Genomic DNA, 22,296 nt, shown 5'->3' on the forward strand with positions numbered 1-22,296 from the left:
CAGTGAAAGATGATGTAGCCAGTGCAAATTAATTTAAAATTGTTCAAGGTCATCTCACTGGTTCATGAGCAATAGCCAAACATGACAATTCTCTCAACTGAAGATGAGAAGAGCTATAAGTACCTTTTTAAAACATAATATTAGGGGCCAGGGTTGTGGCTCAGTGGTAGAGTGCTTGCCTAGCATGCACAAGGCACTAGGTTTGACTCCTGGACACCATATAAAAAAAAATCAACAAATAAATAAAAGTAAAAATAAATAAAACAGTATTAATTTGCTTTCATAAAAGTCATGAAAGTAAACTTGTACTGAATTCTGGTTTTGATATAAATGCAATGTTGAAACCTAAAACAGTGTCATGAGTTTTAGGTGATCCACTTTCAATTCACCATTGTTTTTCAACTGCTTTCATGTGGGGGAGGAAATTAAACACTAACTATAAAAACTTGTGGGCTTCCATCTACTGACCCTTCCCCCTGGCCTTCCTCTTATTTCCCCCTGGCAAGTTCTGTGTCCCAGATCATGAAACACAGCTAGGTGGATAGGTCCATTCTGCCCCAATTGTGGGTGTTCCTTTCTTTGCATGTGTCCTGGGGATTTCTCTCTAGAAACTACCCATGTCTGCACAAAACATCTCCTCCCTCATGCTGCAATGATGAGCCTCCACCTGCAATAAATGGGTCATTCTGTCCAAGTCCTGCTGAAATATGACATGAGGAAGGAAAGAAACCCTTGGGAATGGCCTATTTGAGAAAACATTCCTGAACAGCCAGGGACAAAATACCCTCCCTAACCATCAGGGTCTTCAACAGGCCTTTTCCTCACCATGAGGCACCGGCTCCACCAAGTGGAGGGAAGTATGATTGTGTGGGATTTCTATTTTACATTTCACTCTGTAAATGATCACCAAGGCAAACTGGTTTTATGCAATGCAAACAACATTGACTCACTGTGATTCTGCAAAAACAAAAATTCTGAAAATAAAATAACTGCCATTCAAAATACTCATCAGAGGAACTGGATAATAGAATATTCTGTTAGTGGGAATATAAACTGATAAAAATCACTTTGGGAAACGGTTTGAAAGTGTGCTTAAAATTTGAACACACAGCCAGGAATGGTGGTGAGCACCTGTGATCCCAGCTACTTAGGCAGGAGGATCACAAGTTCTAGGCCATCCTAGCCAAATTGGCAAGAACTTGTCTCAAAATTAAAAAGCACTGGAGTCATGGATCTTTGGTAGAGCACTCCCCTAGCATGCCTGAGGCTCTGACTTCAATCCCCAGTCACACACACACACACACACACACACACACACACACACGTTGAACATCTGTTTACCCACATGATCTGGTATTAAATTAAGGGAAATAAAAGTGCTTACAATGTCTTTTTCAGAAATGCCACTGCAGATGACAATTTCAGGAAACACTGCAGATATCCATTAGCAGAGGAATGCACGAATAAACTGTAAACTACCTATGCACTGCCATGCAAGGCTGAAGTGCAGGCATAGGAAAAGCATAGAAAAATCTGAAAATAGTTACTGAGGTGAAACAAAAAAGAGCGAATACTCTATGGTATTTTTTAAATGCAAGATGCAAATTAATAAAAAATGACAGAAAGAAGATGCATACAGGCTTATGTTGCTCCTTGCCATTCTTCAGGGAAACTCTGTCCTCTCAGAATGGAGAATTTAACCATGGATATGTCAGGGCCTGAGGGAACAACAATACTGTTAACTCCTGGAACAGAAAGGAAGCCCTAGTTGCCCTGTTTTATAAATTATGTTGATGGGTACACATGTGTGTGCACACTTACAGTGATAAGAAGCATTCAAATAATGCATTTCTACTCAGCAATATAGAGAATAGCCTAAAAATCCTTTCATGAAAGAGAAAGAAAATGAAACACAGCACAAATAGGCAGTTTGATATACCCAGGCACCCCCAAATTGGAACAGGATGTTTCCTTGGGATCTTTGCACAGGATCACAATTTTTACTAACCTTTTCACCCCACCCAATCCCTCCCCCAAATTCTGTCACCCTTGTCTCTAAGCTCCTAACAAAATGAAGCTCCCACATGGACCATGAGCAGGTGAACAGGAGGGATGGACACACAAATATTACATGAAAGCTTTTTGGGGCTTCAGCAGGAGCAATGTGCACAACACCAAAGGGAGAAGCTCCCACATGGACCATGAACAGGTGAACAGACAACCCCAGCCAGGGCAAAAAAGGAGACTGGACCAGGACAGAAACAGCATCCCCCAGTAGAGACCATCCCAAACCTCGTCTCAAACCATTGTTTTGGAATCTTTCTTTTAATATTTGTCCCAATTTCTTCTCCCTTGATAATTTTCTAGGGTCAGGAACTCTTTCATTTCTTTCTTTCTCTTAATCTATTTCAAACCCTCTCCTAGGGGGCATTTTTTTAGGACCTGCCCCTGAGATCATGTGAAAAGAAGAAAGCAGCCTGGACCTCCAGCAGCTGGCCTATCAGTGGGGCCTGCTGTTGCCAGGACCAGGTTTGACACTCACAGTCTGGCCCTCAAGGTGACACTTCACCTTCATTAAGGCGAAGAATAAACAATTTCATGGAGAATCAACATGCACCAAATTCAATGTGAAATGAGTAATCAGGACCAAAAATGAAGTCTGATCTCTAACCATGTCTGAACACAGATGAAAGGTGAACATAAATTAATTCATATAAGCGACCAACATCCCCTATCTGGTGAACTTAGGTGACTGCTGCTTCACCCCCAATTAACATTCACCTCCCTCCAGTCTTCCCTTTTCTGCATAAGATGTAAGAAGACCACCACCAATAGAATTCCCCTCTGTCCTTAAATGTCCCTCAAGCTCCAAGTCTTTTTAATACTCTTTACCAAAAGTGATCCCAGTGTTCCCCTGCTGTTTTCCCTGAGTGATATGGGGACTACACTCAAGTGGTGTTAAACACAGTTGGATTCTTCATTTTGGTTTTGGTTTTGTCTAAGGGTCCCTGACAGCATGCATGAAAACAGAGATCTCTATTCAGGATGGTTAATTTTGCCAGGGAAGTTGAGGAATGCAGTTATTCAATGTAGTAAGAACTGAACTGGACTGTAAGAAGCAGCCTTGGCCACATAAAAAATAGGTTCATTCAGAGAAAAAGTTCTTGTCAGAGCCACAGATCAAGGGCTAGAGCAGGTCCACAGAGGGAGATGAGAACAGCCCCCACTTGGTGCACCAGGCTGTCAAGAGAGAGGAGCCAGAGCCAGGAAAGGCCCCCAGAGGAGCTCTCCTCTGCAGGCCAGCAACTCCCCTCAAGGGTGCAGTGGCTATTCCCACTGGAAAGATTGCTCTGTGTATGGACTGACCCTGCCCTACCCAGCACACATCCAGTGGGGTCCAGCCACTGTGATCATGAGAACCAAGCTTGATATTGTTAACACACGCACAAGGTGTGGGGACGATGTTCTCACAGAGATGACATGTTCAGATCTGCAAAGTCACGAAGATAGATGGGACACCGCAGGGCCACGCTACGCTTTGCCCCTTCTGTTTCTAAGGGTCCCTGGAGAAGTTTCTCAGGGATATGGGGAAGAGTAAGGATGTCACAGAAGGTGCTGAGGACCCTAGATCCCCAATTCTGCCTTCAACGAAGTAGATCCACTGGTAAATCATTTCTCTGGAAAATGCTCCAGGGCTATGGCGGTGGTGGGGGCGGGGGGGAGGGGAAGCTAAATACAAATCCATCGACTCAAAACAGAACGCAGAGGCCTGAAATCAGGGTACAACGGATCAGTGAGGGTGTTTCAGGAGAATTCAGGAAACCCTGGACTGAGGAACCTGACCCTGAGGACAGAGGAGGAGCCAGACCCGACGGGGACAAGAAGTGAATTGGGCAAGCCTGAGTGACCAGGCACTAAGAGGGAGGGTCCCCTCCCCAGCCTCCTGCAAGACCTCTGGCACTCACTGGGGCTGGACAGCAGCACCTGGCTCCAGGGCGCTCCTGCGGTGCTCACCAGGTGCTGAAAAGGCGCTGACTGAGCCCAGGGCTGGGGAACTGCCACACAGCGAGTCCTCAACGGCTCTCTGCGCGCGTGCAGGTCCGTTGCCAGCCTCAGCCAATCAGCGCTCAGCCCCACCGGCTGGACCAATAGCAGTTCCTTTTGCTCCCCATTCAAAATAGTGGGCGTGGAGCACGGATGCGCGACTTCTCAGGCCAGAGCAGAGCCAGGGAGGAAGGGGAGAGTTCAGGGAAGGTCCCATGATCAGGGCTTTCCTCAGCTCTTCTACTCTTTGGGACTGAGATGGGATCTTCATAGACCCCTCATGGCTGGGGATGGCTCACCTTCAACTCTCTCCCTGAGTTACTAAAGTAAAATTCACGGGCTGGGGTTGTGGCTCAGCGGTAGAGCGCTTACCTACCTAGAGTGCAAGGCCCTGGGTTCGATCCTAAGCACCACATAAAAATAAATAAAATAAAATTATTAAATAAAAAAATAAAAAGTAAAATTCACGTGTAATAGTTACCCTCTGTCCATTCTGAAGGGTACAACCCAGTGTGATTTAGTAAACATGTAACTTTGGAAAACCTTCACCGCCATCTAGTCAACAATATCCTCACCATCCCAAATGGAAACCTTGTCCCCATTCAACTGTCCATGGAAGAAGCCTGTGTACTAGATGACCTCTAGGACCCAGTAAGTCTGCAGTAGGACAAAACCAGAGAGGTTTATGAGAGTCCAAGGTCGGGGTTGTAGGAGCCACAAGACCCCCTGATGTTGCAGATGGGTTTGTGACCCTGTGGGACCCTGGGGGCCTCGGAGGAGGCAGGCAGGCAGTGATCCCAGACCTAGACTCACCCCTGCTGCCAAATGTCAGAGACTGCACAGCCACATGGACAATGACATCCTGGCAATCACCCCGCTGCTCCATGTCTCTGATCATTTTCTTTCTCTCCTGCCTCAGGACCCAGCTGTTGGCCTTCACTCCTGCCCAGAGGATGCCTCAGGCTCCCTCACTGCCCCACCTCAGCACATTCTAGAGTCACAAGGATCGAGCTGGTGCAGCCAGAGCCCCAGCCATCATCTCCAGCCCTTCCTAAATATCACATGGCTCTCAGCACCCCTTGGGGAGAGAGGAGATGCCACTGCTCTCATGGCCATGTGGAGGGCACTGAGTCAATAAACACCTCATTCAAACTTCTCAGTGACACTATTGTCCTGATCTTAGAGATGAGACCAAAAAAAAAAAGTTCAGAAATGTTAAGTGACTTGCTGAAAGTCACACAGCCAGTGAACTGAGAAGCTGCAATTTGAATCCAAATGCCTGAGGCCTCCTGGATCCTCTATGCATGTGAGTGTGCAGTGACCAAGACCCCAGGACCCAGGGAGGAGGACTCTGAGGCCCACAGGGTCACTGGTGGAGAATACATAGAGAGCCAGGGGCTTCTCGCCCCAGTTGTTGAACTGGATGTCCTCCTCCAGGCTGTGCACACACTTGATGTCATCTCCAGCCTAAATGTCTCCTCTGGCATCACCTGGGACTTGGGGTCCATGTCTCTGAGGTTGGTGGAGGCTGAGGTGGAAAAGGAGCCGGAATCAGTGCTGACCCCCGTCCACCCAGTCAGTGTGTGTCCAGCTCCTGCTTCCACTCTCCCACAGGGGAGGCTGCACAGCTCACAGGGGGACAGCGATGAGGTCCTGGAGTGCTCTTCACACGGCCCCAGGCACATCCCTGACCATGGGAACAAGTATGGACTGTGCTTCACCAAGTGAGGAAGGTCTGAACATCGAGGGGGAAGGCACGACACCTTCCAGACACCTGCATCCCTCCTGGAGCTTTTCTGTGTTCTTAAGAAGTTGGGGTCCAAAGGGGCCCCATCTGGTAAGCCCGGCCTGCACACTGGGGATGCTTGTGGCCTCTACTGACCACATCCCTGCTGATTCTCAGTGAGAGAATGCCCCTCTCTGGTATTGTGGGAGGTGGGGTTCTGGGGCTGGAGTGGGGGCTTCTTAGGAGGGGAGCTCAGCTCCTGCCTGCTGAGAGCCACAGAGCCCCTCAAGCCCAGTGGTGAGAGCCATTTATACTCCTCAGAGGGCTTTGCCTGCTTCTCAAATATCTGTGCTGCTTGCTGCAGACTTGGTGGGAACTTGAAGGACCAGGCAGCCTGGCAAAGCTCAGAGGGCAAAGCCCACACCTATGTATCAGGAGACCATGTCCACAGTACCCCCATAGGTCACCTTCTGCTCTTCAACCAGGTTCATCACCCTCTGGAAGTGCTGGACATTAATGGTCCTTCCATAGTCACATGAATTCTTGGCATCTTCCCTGTAGAATTCCTGAGTAGAAATAGAGGCTTCAGGGAAGGAAGCAAACCCTGGTTATGGCCAAAGCCTTCCTCCACCTGTCAGCTGACTGCCGTGGGTGGTGGGATTCCAGATGCAGCACTTTTCCCATGATGCCTGTTAACCTTTATGAAATTGTATTGTGGGTGTTCCTTTTAATATCAGAAGGGAAAAAAGCCCACCAGAGAGTTGCCGAAGTCCATCCTGGTGTCTGCCCACATCTTCCTTATAGCTCTCTCTCAGTCCCTGGGGCCCAAACTCACTTCCCATGACTCTTCAGCTCCATGATCTGGAGAGTGGGGTCACAGAGGATATAGTTGGGGGCCACAAAGCTTGGCTACCACTCATGAATTTCCCCCAGGCGATGCATCTGTGGGAATCCCATTCTGCCAGCCACAGGGAGAGCCATTCTGTGCACATAGGGATGTGGCACAGTGGACCCAGAGCAGTACAACTCCCAGGTCAGTGGGAGCCACAGGCCGTGAGCAGGCCACACTGAGCCCTCCTAAGCAGCCCACTCACTTTTAGACAGTGAGCTGAGAGTGCCCACACCCCTCACCACCCTTACAGGGGCCTCTGAAGCCAGCATGTGCTAACCTCATGGGTGGCAGGTGGGAAATTTCTGAAGGATGTCTGAGGTTGGCAGGCTCTGTGAGATGAAATCTTAGAGTGGTTTTGATTTGCATTTTTCTAATTGCTAGAGATGATGAGCATTTTTTCATATATTTGTTGACTGATTGTGTATCCTCTTCTGAGAAGTGTCTGTTCAGGTCCTTGGCCCATTTATTGATTGGGTTATTTGTGGGATTTTTTTTTGGTGCTTATCTTGTTGAGCTCTTTATATACCCTAGAGATTAGTGCTCTATCTGATGTGTGAGGGGTAGAAATTTGTTCCCAGGATGTAGGCTCCCTATTCACCTCACATATTATTTCTTTTGCTGAGAAAAAAAACTTCTTAGTTTGAATCCATTCCATTTGTTGATTATTGGTTTTAATTCTTATGCTAGAGATGTCTTATTAAGGAAGTTGGGGCCTAATCCCACGTGATGGAGATTAGGGTCTACTTTTTCTTCTATTAGATGCAGAGTCTCTGGTTTAATTCCTAGCTGCTTGATCCATTTTGAGTTAACTTTTTGTGCATGGTGAGAGATAGGGATTCAATTTCATCTTGTTGCATATGGATTTCCAGTTTTCCCAGCAGCATTTGTTGAAGATGCTATCCTTTCTCCAGTGCATGCTTTTGGCACCTTTGTCTAATATAAGGTAGTTGTAATTTTGTGGGTTAGTCTCTGTGTTCTCTATTCTGTACCATTGGTCTACCAACCTGTTTTGGTGCCAGTACCATGCTGTTTTTGTTACTATTGCTCTGTAGAATAGTTTAAGGCTGATATAGTGATATCACCTGTTTCATTCTTCCTGCTTAGAATTGCTTTAGCTATTCTGGGTCTCTTATTTTTCCAGATGAATTTCATTATTGTTTTTTCTATTAAATGAGGATTGCCATTGGGATTTTGATCAGAATTGCATTGAACCTGTATAGTGCTTTTGTTGTATGGTCATTTTAATAATATTAATTCTGCTTATCCATGAGCAAGGTAGATCTTTCCATTTTCTAAGGTCTTCTTCTATTTCTCTCTTTAGGTTTCTATAGTTTTCATTGTAAAGATCATTTACCTCTTGTTAGGTTGATTACAAAATATTTTATTTTATTTTTTGAGGATAATGTGAATGAGGTAGTTTTCCTCATTTCCTTTTCAGAGGACTTGTCACTGATATAAAAAAATGCCTTTGATTTATGGGTGTTGATTTTATATCCCGCCACTTTGCTGAATTCATTTACTAGTTCTATAAGTTTCTTGGTATAGAGTTTTTTGGGTCTTCTAGGTACAGAATCATACCATCAGCAAATATTGCAAGTTCTTCTTTTTCTATAGTTATTCCTTTAATTTCTTTCATCTGTCTAATTGCTCTGGCCAGTTTCACGAACTAAGTTGAATAAAAGTGGTGAGAGAGGACATCCCTGTCTTATTCCAGATTTTAGAGTGAATGCCTTCAATTTTTCTCCATTTAGAATGATGCTGGTCTAAGGCTTAGTGTAGATAGCTTTTACAATGTGAGGTAAGTTCCTGTTATCCCTAGTTTTTATAGTGTTTTGAATATAAAGGGATGCTGTATTTTGTCAAATGCTTTTTCTGCATCTATGGAGATGGTCATATTGTTCTTACCTTTAAGTCTATTGATGTGATAAATTACATTTATTGATTTCTGTATGTTGAACCAACCTTGCGTCCCGGGGATGAATCCCACTTGATCATGGTGCACGATCATTTTGATATGTTTTTGTATCGAATTTGCCAGAATTTTATTGAGGATTTTTGCATTTATAGTCATTAGAGATATTGGTCTGAAGTTTTCTTTCTTTGAGGTGTCTTTGTCTGGTTTTGGAATCAGGCTGATATTGGCCTCGTAGAATGAATTTGGAAGTACTCCCTCTTTTTCTATTTCCTGAAATAGATTCTAGAGTATTGGAATTAATTTTAAAGGTCTTGTAAAACTCGGCTGTATATCCATCCGGTCCTGGGCTTTTCTTGGTTGGTAGTCTTTTGATGGCTTCTTCTATTTCCTCACTTGATATTTGTCTGTTTAAGTTGTGTATATCTTCCTGACTCAATCTGGGAAGATCATATGACTTAAGGAATATATCAATGCCTTCACTATCTTCTATTTTATTGGAGTATAAGGTTTCAAAATAATTTCTAATTATCTTCTGTATTTCTTTAGTATCTGTTGTGATATTGCCTTTTTCATCCCATATGCTAGTAATTTGGGTTCTCTCTCTTCTTCTCTTCATTAGCATGGCTAAGGGTAGGTCAATCTTATTTATTTTTTCAAAGAACCAACTTTTAGTTTTGTCAATTGTTTCAATTGTTTGTTTTGTTTCGATTTCATTGATTTCAGCTCTGATTTTAATTATTTCTTGCCTTCTACTGCTTTTGCTGCTGATTTGTTCTTCTTTTTCTAGGGCTTTGAGATTAATGTGAGGTCATTTATTTGTTGGCTTTTTCTTCTTTTAAGGAATGAACTCCATGCAATGAATTTCCCTCTTAATACTGCTTTCATAGTGTCCCAGAGATTTTGATATGCTGTGTCTGTGTTCTCATTTACCTCTAAGAATTTTTAAATTTCCTCCTTAATGTCTTCTGTAACCCATTGTTCATTCAGTGGCCTATTGTTCTGTCTCCATGTGATGTAGGAATTTTTCTTCCTTATTTTATTGTTGATTTCCAATTTCATTCCATTATGATCAGATAAAATGCATGATACTATCTCTACTCCTTTGTATTTGCTAAGAGTTGCCCTGTGGCATAATATATGGTCTATTTTTAGAATGATCCATGTGCTGCTAAGAAAGGGTATCTGCTTGATGTTGGTTGATATATTCTATATATGAAATCAAATCTAAGTTATTAATTGTGTTATTGAGTTCTATAGTTTCTTTATTCAACTTTTTTTTGGAAGATCTGTCCATTGATGAGAGTGGTGTGATAAAATCACCCATGATTATTGTGTTTGATTTGACTCTTGAACTTGAGAAGGGTTTGTTGGTGAACATAATTGCACCATTGTTTGGGTCATATATATTAATGATTGTTATGTCTTGTTGGTGTATGGTTCCCTTGAGCAGTATGTAATGTCCTTCTTTATCCCTTTTGATTAACTGTGGCTTGAAGTTTACTTTATTTCATAAGAGTATGGACACCCCTGTTTGCTTCTGAAGTCCATGTGAGTGGTATGATTTTTCCCAAACTTTCACCCTCAGTTTGTGTATGTCTTTTCCTATCAGATGAGTCTCCTGTAGGCAGCATATTGTTGGATCTTTTTTTAATTCAGTCTACTAGCCTATGTCTTTTGATTGGTGAGTATAAGTCATTAACATTTTGGGTTACTATTGAGATATGGTTTATATTTCAAGCCATATTTGTTTATTTTTGTTATTTATCTTGATTTTTTCCTCTTTGATTAGTTTTTCCTTTACTGTACTACCTCCCACTGTTGGTTTTCATTGTTATTTTTCATTTCTTCTTCATGTAATGTTTTGCTAAGGATGTTTTGAAGCACTGGTTTTCTGGCTGCAAATTCTTTTAACTTTTGTTTATCATGGAAGGTTTTTATTTCATCTTCAATCCTGAAGCTTAATTTTCCTGATACAAGATTCTTGGTTGAAATCCATTATCTTTCAGTGTTTGAAATATGTTGTTCCAGGATCTTCTAGCTTTCAGAGGCTGTGTTGAAAGATCAGCCATTAACCTAATTGGTTTACCTCTAAATGTAATCTTCTTCTTTCTCTTGTGGCTTTTAAAATTCTCTCCTTGTTCTGTATGTTGGGCATCTTCATTATAATGTGTCTTGGTGGATCTGTTGTGATTTTGTGCATTCGGTATCCTGTAGGATTTTAGGATTTGGATTTATGTTTCATTCTTCATGTCTGGGAAGTTTTCTAATAGTATTTCATTGAACAGATTGCTCATTCCTTTGGTTTGTACCTCTATACCTTCCTTATGCCAATTTGGTCTCTTTAAGCTCTCCCATATTTCTTGGATGTTCTACTCATGGTTTCTTATCAGTCTCGCTGTGCTGTCTACACTCTTTTCGAGATGATATACTTTGTCTTCATTGTCTGATGTCCTATCTTCTAAGTGTTCTACTCTGCTGGTGATACTCTCATTTGACTTTTTAATTTGGTTTATTATTTCCTTCATTTCCAGGATTTCTGGTTTGTCTGTTTGTTTGTTTGTTGTATAACCTTTATCACCCTGTAGAGTTGATCTTTTGCTTCTTGGATTTGTTTATGTAATTCATTGTCAAAGTGATCTTTCATTGTCTGCATTTGCTGTCTAATGTCTTCCTTGAGACTCCAGATCATCTGACCATGTATATCTTGAAATCTTTACCTGACATTCCTTCCACTGCAGATGTTACCTCTTCTAATGTTGAATTGTCCTGCATTGTTTGTGGTCCTTTCTCTCCTTGTCTTTTCATACTGTTCATGTATCTTTCCAGCTCTGTGTGACTGTTGTGTTAATATTTTTCCCCTATATATTTATATTGCTCTTGTATAGTTCCAAACTCTTTTGTGGAGAAAGACAATGTTAACAGTTCCCAATATCAATAATACATCATCTATGAGCAAGTTTTCATTATTAATACATTTATAGTTAGACTCTATGTCTACAGATGTTGGCTTCAATTATTATTTAGAATATAGTCATTAGTTTCATAACAGGCATACCATTTCTTGTGGCATATAGAGAACTGAGGGTCAGGCGTAGGACATTAGGTTAAGGGGGAAAAGAGTAAGAGTATGGGGTTAATCTAACTTAGCAACTTTGGGGGAGAACTCTAATGAATAGACAGGGGTAATTTACAGAACAATGTATAAATTCAAACTCCTATCTGTATTTAGAAAATTACCCTATGTATAAATTGTAAAAGTTAGGAAGTTGAAAGTGGGATAGAGGGAGGAAGAAAAAAGAAAAGAATAACAAGGAAAGAAAAAAGAGAGGGAGAAAGTAAATAAGAAAAAAAGGGGGTGAGGTGGGGCATACGCAATTCCTCTATATTATATTATTCTGTTGATTCAGTCCTTAAGGTCGTATTTCATGCAAAGTTCTTGGTTTCTCATATGTTTAGGTTGTGAGGAACAGAGGGGGGGAAGGGTAGTGAAGAATGGATGAGAAGACAGAGAGAAGAAATAAAGAAAAAACTGTCTCTTAGAACTGTCTTCTTTTCTTCCAGTTGGTGGAGTTGTCTATTTCTAGCTTGAATCTCTGCATTCAGGATGGTGGAGGCAGCCAGTATGAGAGGGTTTGAGCTTCCACCTGGAGCCTCCCTACTCTTAGTCTCTGAGATGAAAACCATGTGCTTGTACAGTTGTTGTTCCATGTTGATAGCTATGCCCCCCCAAAAGCTTGTGAAAAAGAGGAGAGAGACAGCACTTCCATGGAATAAGGGCAGCCCGTATCCATGTACCCTGGCTGGGACGCAGAGAATGGAAAGGAGGAAAAGGCAAGAATTTCATTGTTGGGGGTCCCTAAGGTGCCCAGGGATGTGCTTACTCTCAGTCATGCCAAAGAGAACAAGGTAACAAGGTGGGTGGCTCTGGGAGGTGAGGATATCCCCACTAATTGCATTTCAACCCCCTCAAGATGCAGATGGAGAAAGAAGGCCAGGAAGGAAAATGGCATTTTCAAAGTCATGAGGGAGGAGACCAGGCCTGTTCTTAGCTCTACTCTATGTGACTGACTCTGTTTCAATATTTTAGCTCTACTTTTGTGCATTATAGACATGTGACAACCTGGTTTGTGTCATCTCACACATGTCTGGTGACTTTGCTAGGAAGTAGATTCTAGGATGACGCCCCTGTGCAGGGGAACACTGGTTAAGCCTTAGAGACACAATGACTTGTCCACAGTCCCATGAGAGGACAGGAGGAGGAGCTGGGTTGAAACCTAGCTGTGTCTCCTCAGAGCTGGGACCCTGGCTGCACCCAGGCCTGTCAAGGGATGTGGGGCCAGTGTTCAGGTTGGCTGTGTACACACATAAAAAGTCATGGGGCTGGAGGAGAGCCAACAGAGGGACACACATGGGCTTATGTGGAGGATGGGTTAGGCCAGGAACCCCCACGACATGGCCTCCCTTCCTTGGTCATAGAGCCAAAGAGAACTTGGAACCCAGTAACCAGGCACTCACATTCTAGCAACCGCCTCCTCCCAGCTCATTTGGTGAAATACTTTGAAAGCCAAAACATGTTTTCCTGCTTCCCCTGTGGAGGCCGACCCTTTAGGAGGCCCCGCCGCCAGAACTCCCCCTATGGCTGCACGGCCCCTTCCCCAGAGCCCATCCTCTGGACACCCCGAAGGCAAAACCTTTGGAAACAACTGCGATGCTGTTTTAGATCGTGCTGCCAGTGCCTTGCTGGTGGTAGTACTTTAAATGGAAGTCCTGCAAGTGCGAGGAGGAGCTTTAGTTCAATACCTGATAGCCCTGGGGAAGTACATCCGGGAGAGACTATCACTGTGAGTAGCCCTGCAGAGCCCCACCACCTTGCTCCTCAGTAGGGGAGAATAGGGACCTGAGGTGGAAGCAGGAGGTGTGACTTTGTGAGCCTCATGTCACATCATGGTCACACCCAGGAAAAGACTAAAGGTGGGGAATGAAAGTGTCCAGGGTACATCCTGGGCACCCAGTGTCATTTCCTGTCCTACCGGGTAGAAGCCTGAGACACAGGGTCTGTCTGAGGTCAGGGGAGCAGAAGGTCACAAGGGGCAGAAACACCCTGAATGGAGGCGAGCAGGGGCTGGGGCTCCAGGCCAGCTACCAGGCACTGTCTTCCATTCTTTCCACAGTTGATCCTCCACAAACGTTGGAGCTACAGCTTCACCTCCAACTCCACGTCCAGTGAAAAATATCCAGAGCCAAGCACCAGTAGGCAGGAGCTGGGCCTCAGGGTGAGTGCGGAACAGAGGGGACTCTACTGGCAGGGGACAGAGCAGAATAAAAGTGAATAAGAGCACAGATATCACCAGGACCACCTTCCTGGTAGGATTGGCAGGTGGAGGGGCAGAGTCCCCACCGTGAGGAATCTGAGCAACAAATCCTCACCCATTCTCCCCACCCTCTCTGCCTGCCTCATTCTTGGACTCATCCAAGGTCACTGTTCCCATATTTGTGAAAACATCAGAACAGCAACATGGGTGTGGTTTTAATTCTTTGATGATTTGTATCTGCCATCCAAATGACTATTAGCTTAGTTTCCCAGGTAGCAATGGCCTGACGGTCCTTCCACACACTCTCCAAGTCTTACACAGCATCAGGATTACTAGGGCTGCATTTAGCTGAAACATCACAAGGCTTGTGCTAGTTCATCCATTTCTCTGGTACTTGCTGACTGAAGGAACACATCCCAGACTGTGAAAGCATGAGCTAGGGACCTGGGGCCTGATTACTTTCCAGGGGACTCAGTTCCACAGTCATTCAGGGCTGTGCAATATGGACTTCATTCCCTCCTGGGGCCATTTCAACAGCACCACAGAGAATGATGTCTTGACTGTCCTTACACAGGGACCATCTTGTGTGGAATGAGCCTGTTTTCCCATCTCCAGAGGGTGATGTGCTGGTGGGACTCAGGGGATAAGCTACCAATGCACAGAGCTGCCACCTCTGCTCAGCCAACACACTGGCCTGAAGCTGCTGTGTTTCTAACTATCCCCTCAGCAATTCCACTGAGAACTCTGCCAGCCATTCTCTGCTGGAGTCTCCTGTCCCTCTGTGGGACAAGCCCCTATGTGCTTTGGCTATTGCACTGGACTCCATCCCCAGACACTTCTGGTGGGTCACTTTGGCACTGACTCTGTTTCCTCAATGTCCCAACCAAGAAGGTGGCTACAGAGGGGAGGATACCAGCATTGGATATGTGTTCCAGGCATACTCCCCAGGGGACCTGGAGGACACCCTGGAGCCCATCTTCTTCATTGAATCATCCTCTTCGGCCTCAACCATCTCGAGTTCCTCCATACAACAAGAGGTGTACCAAATGTTGGGAAGGTAAGCCCTGCCCAGGGTGACAGGGTCACATACAGCTGTGAGTCCTCGAACTGGCCCTGGGCCTCTCTGAGCTTCAGCCCTCTCCTCTGAACTGTGGGATCCCAAGGTCACTGACCTCATGGTAGGAAAGGCCAGGCCTCTCATACTGCTGCCCCCATCCCTCTTGGGTGGTCTCCTCACTCCCTCACTTGCATTTGTCTCACTACCCACTTGGTAATGTCCACAGCCAGGTCACTGTCTCAGGCCCCGAGGTGGAGGACCAAGGACACCAGGTCCCAGCCTTGACAGAAAACCTGGAGCCCATGGAGGAACAGGCCGAAGGTGAGGAGGACTGAGGTGGTGTTCTGAGTATGTCAGAATGGGACAGGGATGGACAAGCAGAGCATACTGCACAGGAACTGGGGTGGGGCAGGAACAATGAGAGGCAGAGCTGTCATTGTCTGTGTGCATTCTGGGAACACTGCCTGGTGTTGGGTTTGTGTGTGGAATTGTATGAAAGGCAGTAGGGAATATTCTGTCCCTGGACCTAACATGGATAGTCAGTGGACCTTTACTCCTCTAGCCGCTCTGGTGCTTGTGGAAGCTCCCGTTCGAGGTCCACCACCTCCACCATCTGATAGAGAACTGGAGCTGGACGCACTTGCCTTGGACAATCAAGACCAATGTCTCCTGCTGGCCCTTCAGTCAGCACAGCATCCAGAGGGGAGCTCAGAGCCTCTGGTCTTCTCCCAGGCCATTTGTTTATTTGTTTTTATTGTATTTGTTTATTATTTTATTATTTAAAATTAAAGCTTTGTTTTCATTGTTAAAAGACTCAGTTATTTGGCATCAAGTGCCTTCTCTAAACTGTGCACTAGTCGCCACTATGGAGTTCCAGAACATTTTCCGGAATTCAGTAACCATGACCACTGCCTCCCCACCCTCCTGCTAGGCCCAGGGACCCCTTAGCTTCTAATATGCAATCTGCTGAGTCTGTGTTTTTGAAACCAGTGAAGTCTGATTTCTTCTGGGCTGCATAAAGTTTTGAGAGACTAATTATGTTTCCTCAGAAGGGCAAATGCCATACAGGTCTAAAATTTTTTTTATGTTTTTATTCTTATTTCTTTGTTACTGGGCTGGAACTCAGGGGCACTTTACCACTGAGCTACATCCATGGTCTTTTTCTTTTTCATTGAGAACAGGGGCTTGCTCCGTTGCTGAGCCTGGCCTAAACCTAAATCTTTTAAAACTTAAAGCAGTTTTATTTGGAAACACACACACACACACACACATACCTCTTAAGTTCAATGGCTTGAGAAAAGATAAATTTGCTTTGTAACAGGGAATACATCCCAAAGGAAGAAACAACAACATCCAGCTCCATGTCATCAGGCAGATAAATCTCAACACCAGTGCTGAACAGAACAGAAGAGTACACAGAGACAACCTTTATGGTAATACCAACAACAAGCCAAGAAGAATAATAAAGCACTTAGAAACATACATACAGTAGTCTGTACGGACACGTAAGGATAAAGGAAGAGATAAGAAACCCCAGCTCAACTTCCATAATCACCTCCACCACCTGAGAGAGCACCAGGGTCAGAAACACCTTCAACAGCAGCTTCAGGCCTGTGGCTCCTAGTGGCCCCAAAACCAGCCCCACCCACTTAGCGCCCCCTGCACCTGTTCCCACCACAGAGATACCCTTTCCCTCTCCACCTTTCATTTTTTTCTATTTTTTTATATTTTTGTTCAAACATTTTAAAATTTAAGACTATATTGTTTTAAAACAATCCAGCTTTTGAGCTTTAATTGCATCCCATTGTCCTGTATCTAGTACCCATTCCTACTCCCTCCCCTTCTCCCTCCTGCTAGTCTCCAGGGAATTGTCATTATTCTCTCCCTGGGATTTGCCTCCTCTGAGTTTTTCACATCACTGCAGGTCACCTTCTGTTTGACCACATAAAAGTAGAAGGGACTGTTTACACTTGAATTTTCTATGAATGGTAAATCCCATATAGATCGAAGATTTTTAGGTTTTCTATTATTTGTTTATTTTTGTTTTGTTTGTTTTGTTTTCTTTATTTAAGTACTAGAGATTGAACCCATGGGCACTTTAACACTACGCCACATTCCAAGGTTTTTTTTCTTTTTGAGATGGAGTCTCACTAAGTTGCTGAGGATGTAAGATAGGAAAACTGGCCTCCAACTTTGAATCCTCCTTCCTCAGCCTCCTGAGTCACTTGGGTAGTCATGTGCCACCCACCTAGCAGTTCTACATTCATATGTAAAAAGAGTTTCTTAGAAAATACTTTCATAACATTGAAGTTGAAAATATTTTCTTCTGACCTAAGGATCAGAAGTCACATATCAACTCCTGATGGAGAAAAAAAAAAGAATATAGATACTTAGAAAGACAATTCACAACTAGCAAAGTGTTCCTTAAAACCCTAGACTAATCAAAGGTTAATATCCCAGGGACACACAGAACCTCACAGAGACAAAGAACAAATCCCTGCAATTCAAAAGGGAATCACTGCACTGAGTAACTTTCAAAGATGTTCAACCTCTGAATGTCAACACACATATTACTGAGAGGTTGTTTGTCCCCACTGATGGGCAGGTTTTAAGGCTGGTGCTGAACAGCCCTGGTGAGAATACAGGAGACGGAGGCCTGGGCAGATCCCCTGGGAGATGTGGCCACAGATACTCCTCAGAATCATTTGGCAGCACCCTTCCAAGTTCTTAGCATGTGTCCCTTCCTTCATCCAGCATGTCCAAAGCTAGGTACTTATCCTGCCAGCACTGTTGGAAATGGCCAGAACTGGAGTCATGTAGAGGAGTGGATGGCCACATCTGCTCCCCATGTACCAAGGAACACTGTGGCTGCTGAGGTGGGTCTATCTGTGCCCACAAGGACAGAAGTCAAGGAAGCTGTTACATGAACACATTGCTGTGTTCAGGGTGTCTCGATAGAGGACCTCATTTGATAGAGGACACATCAATGATGTAAATCTGCAATGAATGCAAGTGATAACTTGTGGCTTTTCCTATAGGGTTTGGTGCAGGACTAATGGTACCAGGAGACAGATTGAGTGCTAAGGCCTAGCCTCCCACATTGATTGCTCAATGTGTGGGGTCCACCCCTGGAGCAGCAAGGTCAGGTTCACAGAAATGAATTATGGTGGGATTTCTGCTCAGCTTTCTCTTTCCTGTCTGAGAAGCAGCATTCTAAACACAACTTGGATGACTTTCAACGAGGCCAGACTGTAAAGTTTCTGTAATATTATAAAAACCACATCAAAATCTACAGGTACAGACCAATATATCTCATGTCTGTAGCCACAAACATCCTTAACAAAATACTGGTCCAGCCAATTCATTAGAACATTCTAAATCATTCACTAGGACCAAGTGAGATTCATCCCAGAGGGCAAGAATGCTGTAAAACACATAAATAATTCAACCTGATAAACCAATTCAAACAGAATGAAAGATAAAAACCATACTATCTCAATAGGAATAGAAAAACTATTCTGAAAAAAATCAACACTTTTTCATGAAGGACGTCCTCCAAAAGTTAGGTAAAAAGGAATGCACCACAAGAAAATAAAGGTCACACAGAATCTGCCACATCAAACGTTGTATGCAGTGGTTGAAAAATAAAACGCTTTTCCTTAAGATCATGACCAAGGTGATGCTTCCCACCCTGCATCAATGTCTGTTCCATGTAGTGCTGAAGACCCCAGACAGAGAAATCTGTGAGGAAAAAGAAACCACAGGAATCCAAACCAGGAAGGAACATGGAAGGGCCACCTCTGTTGGCAGAGGACAAGTCCTCTTCATAGAGAATGCCACACTCTTTTCCAATGAAAACTGTTAGAACTAATGAACAAGCTCAGTCAAGGTTCAGGAGACAAAACCCACCTGAGAAAATCAGATGCATTTCCTTGTCCTTAATAATCGTCTACCAGAAAAAAATAATAATATTCCATTTACAATAGCACCCAAAGGAACAAAATACTTAGAGAAAGATTGAGCCAAATTATTCAAAGAAGGCAAATTGATCTGTATAGTGAAAATTAGTAAACACTGATGAAAGAAAATGGACACATACACAGATGGAAAGATACAGTGTGCTTATGGACGGAAGAATAAATATTGTTAAAATGTCCAGGTTACCACAACAAGAGATTCAGTGGCATTCCTGTCAACCTATCAATGAATCTTACCTGGTATAGAAAGAAAATCCTTTAATTCAATAAGTCCACAAAATGTCATGAATAGTCATCTCCTCCTGACAAAAAAGGACAAAGGAGAGGCATCACAGTAAGTGACTGAGAGTATATTGTACGATTCTGATAAAATCCACTCAGATACTGACATGAAAGTTAACACAAAGAAGAGAACAGAGGATACCACATTAACACAGGAGAGAGCTCAGATACAAACCCAGGCATTACTGAAAAGGCACCAAGACCTTACAATAGGGAATGGACTGTCTCATCCATGTACAGTGTTGGGTAAACAGGATATTTACATGCAAAGTAATGAAGCAAAGTAATGAAGATACTGTGTATCTTACACAGTACATACAAGTGAACTAGGGCTGGGGACATAGCTAAGTTGGTAGAGTGCTTCCCTCTCATGCACGAGGCCCTGGGTTCAGTTCCCAGCACCACACACACACACACACACACACACACACACACACACACACGAATTAAAAATGGATTAAAGACAGAGACAAATCCACATAAATCTTATTTCTGACAAAGGTGTCAAAAGCACACATTGGAGAAGTAAGAGCCTCTTTAACAAATGGTGCAGGGAAAACTCAACAGTAACGTGTAGAAGGATGAAACTAGATCCCTGTATTTCACTCTGCACAAACAAAATTAACTCAAAGTGGATGAAAGTCCTAGGAATTATGCCAGAAACACCAAATTGCTACAGGAATACGGGAAACATTCCAACACACTTGCAGGGGTACTGACTTTCTTGAAAAGATCCTTAAAATTCATGAAATAAAAGTGAGAATTAATAAGTGTGAAAGCATCAAACTAAAAAGATTCTGTACAGGAGAGAAAACAATTAAGAGTGTAAAGACAGCCTACAGAATCAGAGAAAATGTATGTCAGATAACTTTCCAACAAGGAATTAATAATCAGAAAATAGTATATAAATATTACATATTAATAATCAAAAAACCTTAACGAGCCCTATAAATGAGAAAGATGAAGAAATTCAAAGAAGAAAACCAAATGGTCAACTAACATATAAAAATATGTTCAACATCCTTAGCCATCTGGGAGATGAAAATCAAACTAAATCGAAACCAGGCACATAGGTACACACGTATAATCCCAGTGGCTTTGGAGGCTGACAGGAGGACTGCAAGTTCAACAACAACCTCAGATACTTGGAAAAACACTGTCTCCAAAAAAAAAGCAACTTTAAAAAGAGGCTGAGTATGTGTCTAAGTGGTTAAGAACCCCTAGCTTTAATCTCTGGTGCAAAAAAACAAAACAAAAACAAACCCACACTGAGATTTCATCTGACCCCACTCAGAATGATAATTATCATACTAATTTTCACACAAATGATAATTGTTCATGAAGATATGGGAGGAAACGTGGGTTCATAAATCGTTGATCGGACTACAAACTAAAGCAGTATGGTGATTCCTAAAAAGACAAGAAATGGATCTGCAGTCAGCCATCCCACTCCTTGGTATTTATACCAAAGATGTAAAATCATACTAAAGTGATATATGCATAACAAATCATATAGTAGCACAATACACAACAGGCAAGTTATGGAACCAGCCTAGGTGCCTTCCAATAGATGAAAGGATAAAGAAAATGTGGTGTATAAACACAATAGAGTTCTACTCAGCCATGAGGACAAATAAAATTTTGTCATTCGCTGGTAAAGGGATAGAACTGGAGAACATCATGTCAAGTGAAATAAGCCATTCTCAGAAATTCAAGGATCAAATGGATTCTCTCATAAGTGGAATATAGAGAGAAAAAAGGAAAACGGGGAAATCTCACAAAAATAGACTGTGATAGAGTAGAATCAGAAAATCGAGGGTGAGGGAGGACAGGAGGCAAAGGGAAAGAACTAGGGAAGAAAGCTGACGTAAATTTATGAATATGTCACAATTCATTCCAACTTTACATAAATTATAAAGCATCAATTCAAAAATAAATGAATAAATAAATAAATGCATAAGATATATAAGCCTATAAGCTATAATTATAAAACCTCTAAGAAGGCAGGGGTGTAGCTTGCCTAGCATGTCTGAGGCTCAGGGCTCGATCCTCAGCACCACATAAAATAAAGGCATTCTGTCCATACACAACTGCAAAAAATTCTTTTCTTAAATTCTAAGAGAAAAACTAGGAGAAAGCTCTGAGCAATGACTTTATAAATATGACTCTGAAGGCACATTCAGGAGAGCAAGAATAACCAAATGATAGGACATCACACTGACAAGCTTCTGCACAGCAAGGAAAACCAACAAGCTCCAAGATAAAAGGCCACAGATACAGTGGGAGTCACATCTGCAAAGCATGTATCTGACAGGGGCTAACACCAAAACTATATAAGGAGCTCATACAATTCAATAACAGATCAAACATACATAAGTAAATATACTTAAGAATGGTGTACGGTGCCACTGCTGGTGGGACTGCAAATTGGTGCAGCCGATATGGAAAGCAGCATGGAGAGTCCGTGGAAATCTGGAAATGGAACCTCCATTTGACCCAGCTATTCCTCTCCTCAGTCTATACCCAAAGGACTTAAAAACAGCATACTACAGGGACACAGCCACATCAATGTTTTTAGCAGCACAATTCACAATAACTACACTGTGAAACCAACCTAGATGCCCTTCAGTAGATGAATGGATGAAAAATATGTGGCATATATACACAATGGAATATTACTCAGCAATAAAAGAGAATAAAATCATGGCATTTTCAGGTAAATGGTCGGAGTTAGAGAAGATAATGCTAAGTGAAGTTATCCAATCGCAAAAAACCAAATGCCCAATGTTTTCTCTGATATAAGGAGGCTGATTCATAGTGGGTTAGGGAGAGGGAGCATGGGAGGAATAGACGAACTCTAGATAGAGTAAGAAGGGTGGGAGGGGAAGAAAGGGGGCATGGGGTAATTAATGATGGTGGAATGTGATGATCATTATTATCCAAAGTACATGTATGAAGACACAAATTGGTGTAAATATACTATGTATACAACCAGAGATATGAAAAGTTGTGCTCCATATATATAATAAGAATTGTAATGCAGTCTGCTGTTATATACAAATAAAAAATAATGTATGGTGCAGCTAACATT

At 43.0% G+C, this 22,296-nt stretch overlaps 1 long non-coding RNA gene across 18 annotated transcripts in view; it reads right to left on the reverse strand.

The window, feature by feature from the left end:
• Positions 1-22,296, reverse strand: part of LOC144376180 (uncharacterized) — a 145,479-nt gene that overhangs the window by 45,971 nt on the left and 77,212 nt on the right. For 12 of the 18 annotated variants that reach the window (XR_013436365.1, XR_013436349.1, XR_013436359.1 and 9 more), the window contains 2 exons: positions 19,161-19,225; positions 1,638-1,718 (listed from right to left, as the gene is read on the reverse strand). The exons of 5 other annotated variants lie outside the window; for them this stretch is intronic. This is a non-coding gene — a long non-coding RNA (uncharacterized LOC144376180). The remainder of the gene's footprint in view (positions 1-1,637; positions 1,719-19,160; positions 19,226-22,296) is intronic. One more of the 18 variants, XR_013436350.1, reaches the window with a different exon arrangement.

Source organism: Ictidomys tridecemlineatus, chromosome 3 (assembly GCF_052094955.1).
Source record: "Ictidomys tridecemlineatus isolate mIctTri1 chromosome 3, mIctTri1.hap1, whole genome shotgun sequence".
NCBI lineage: Eukaryota > Metazoa > Chordata > Mammalia > Rodentia > Sciuridae > Ictidomys > Ictidomys tridecemlineatus.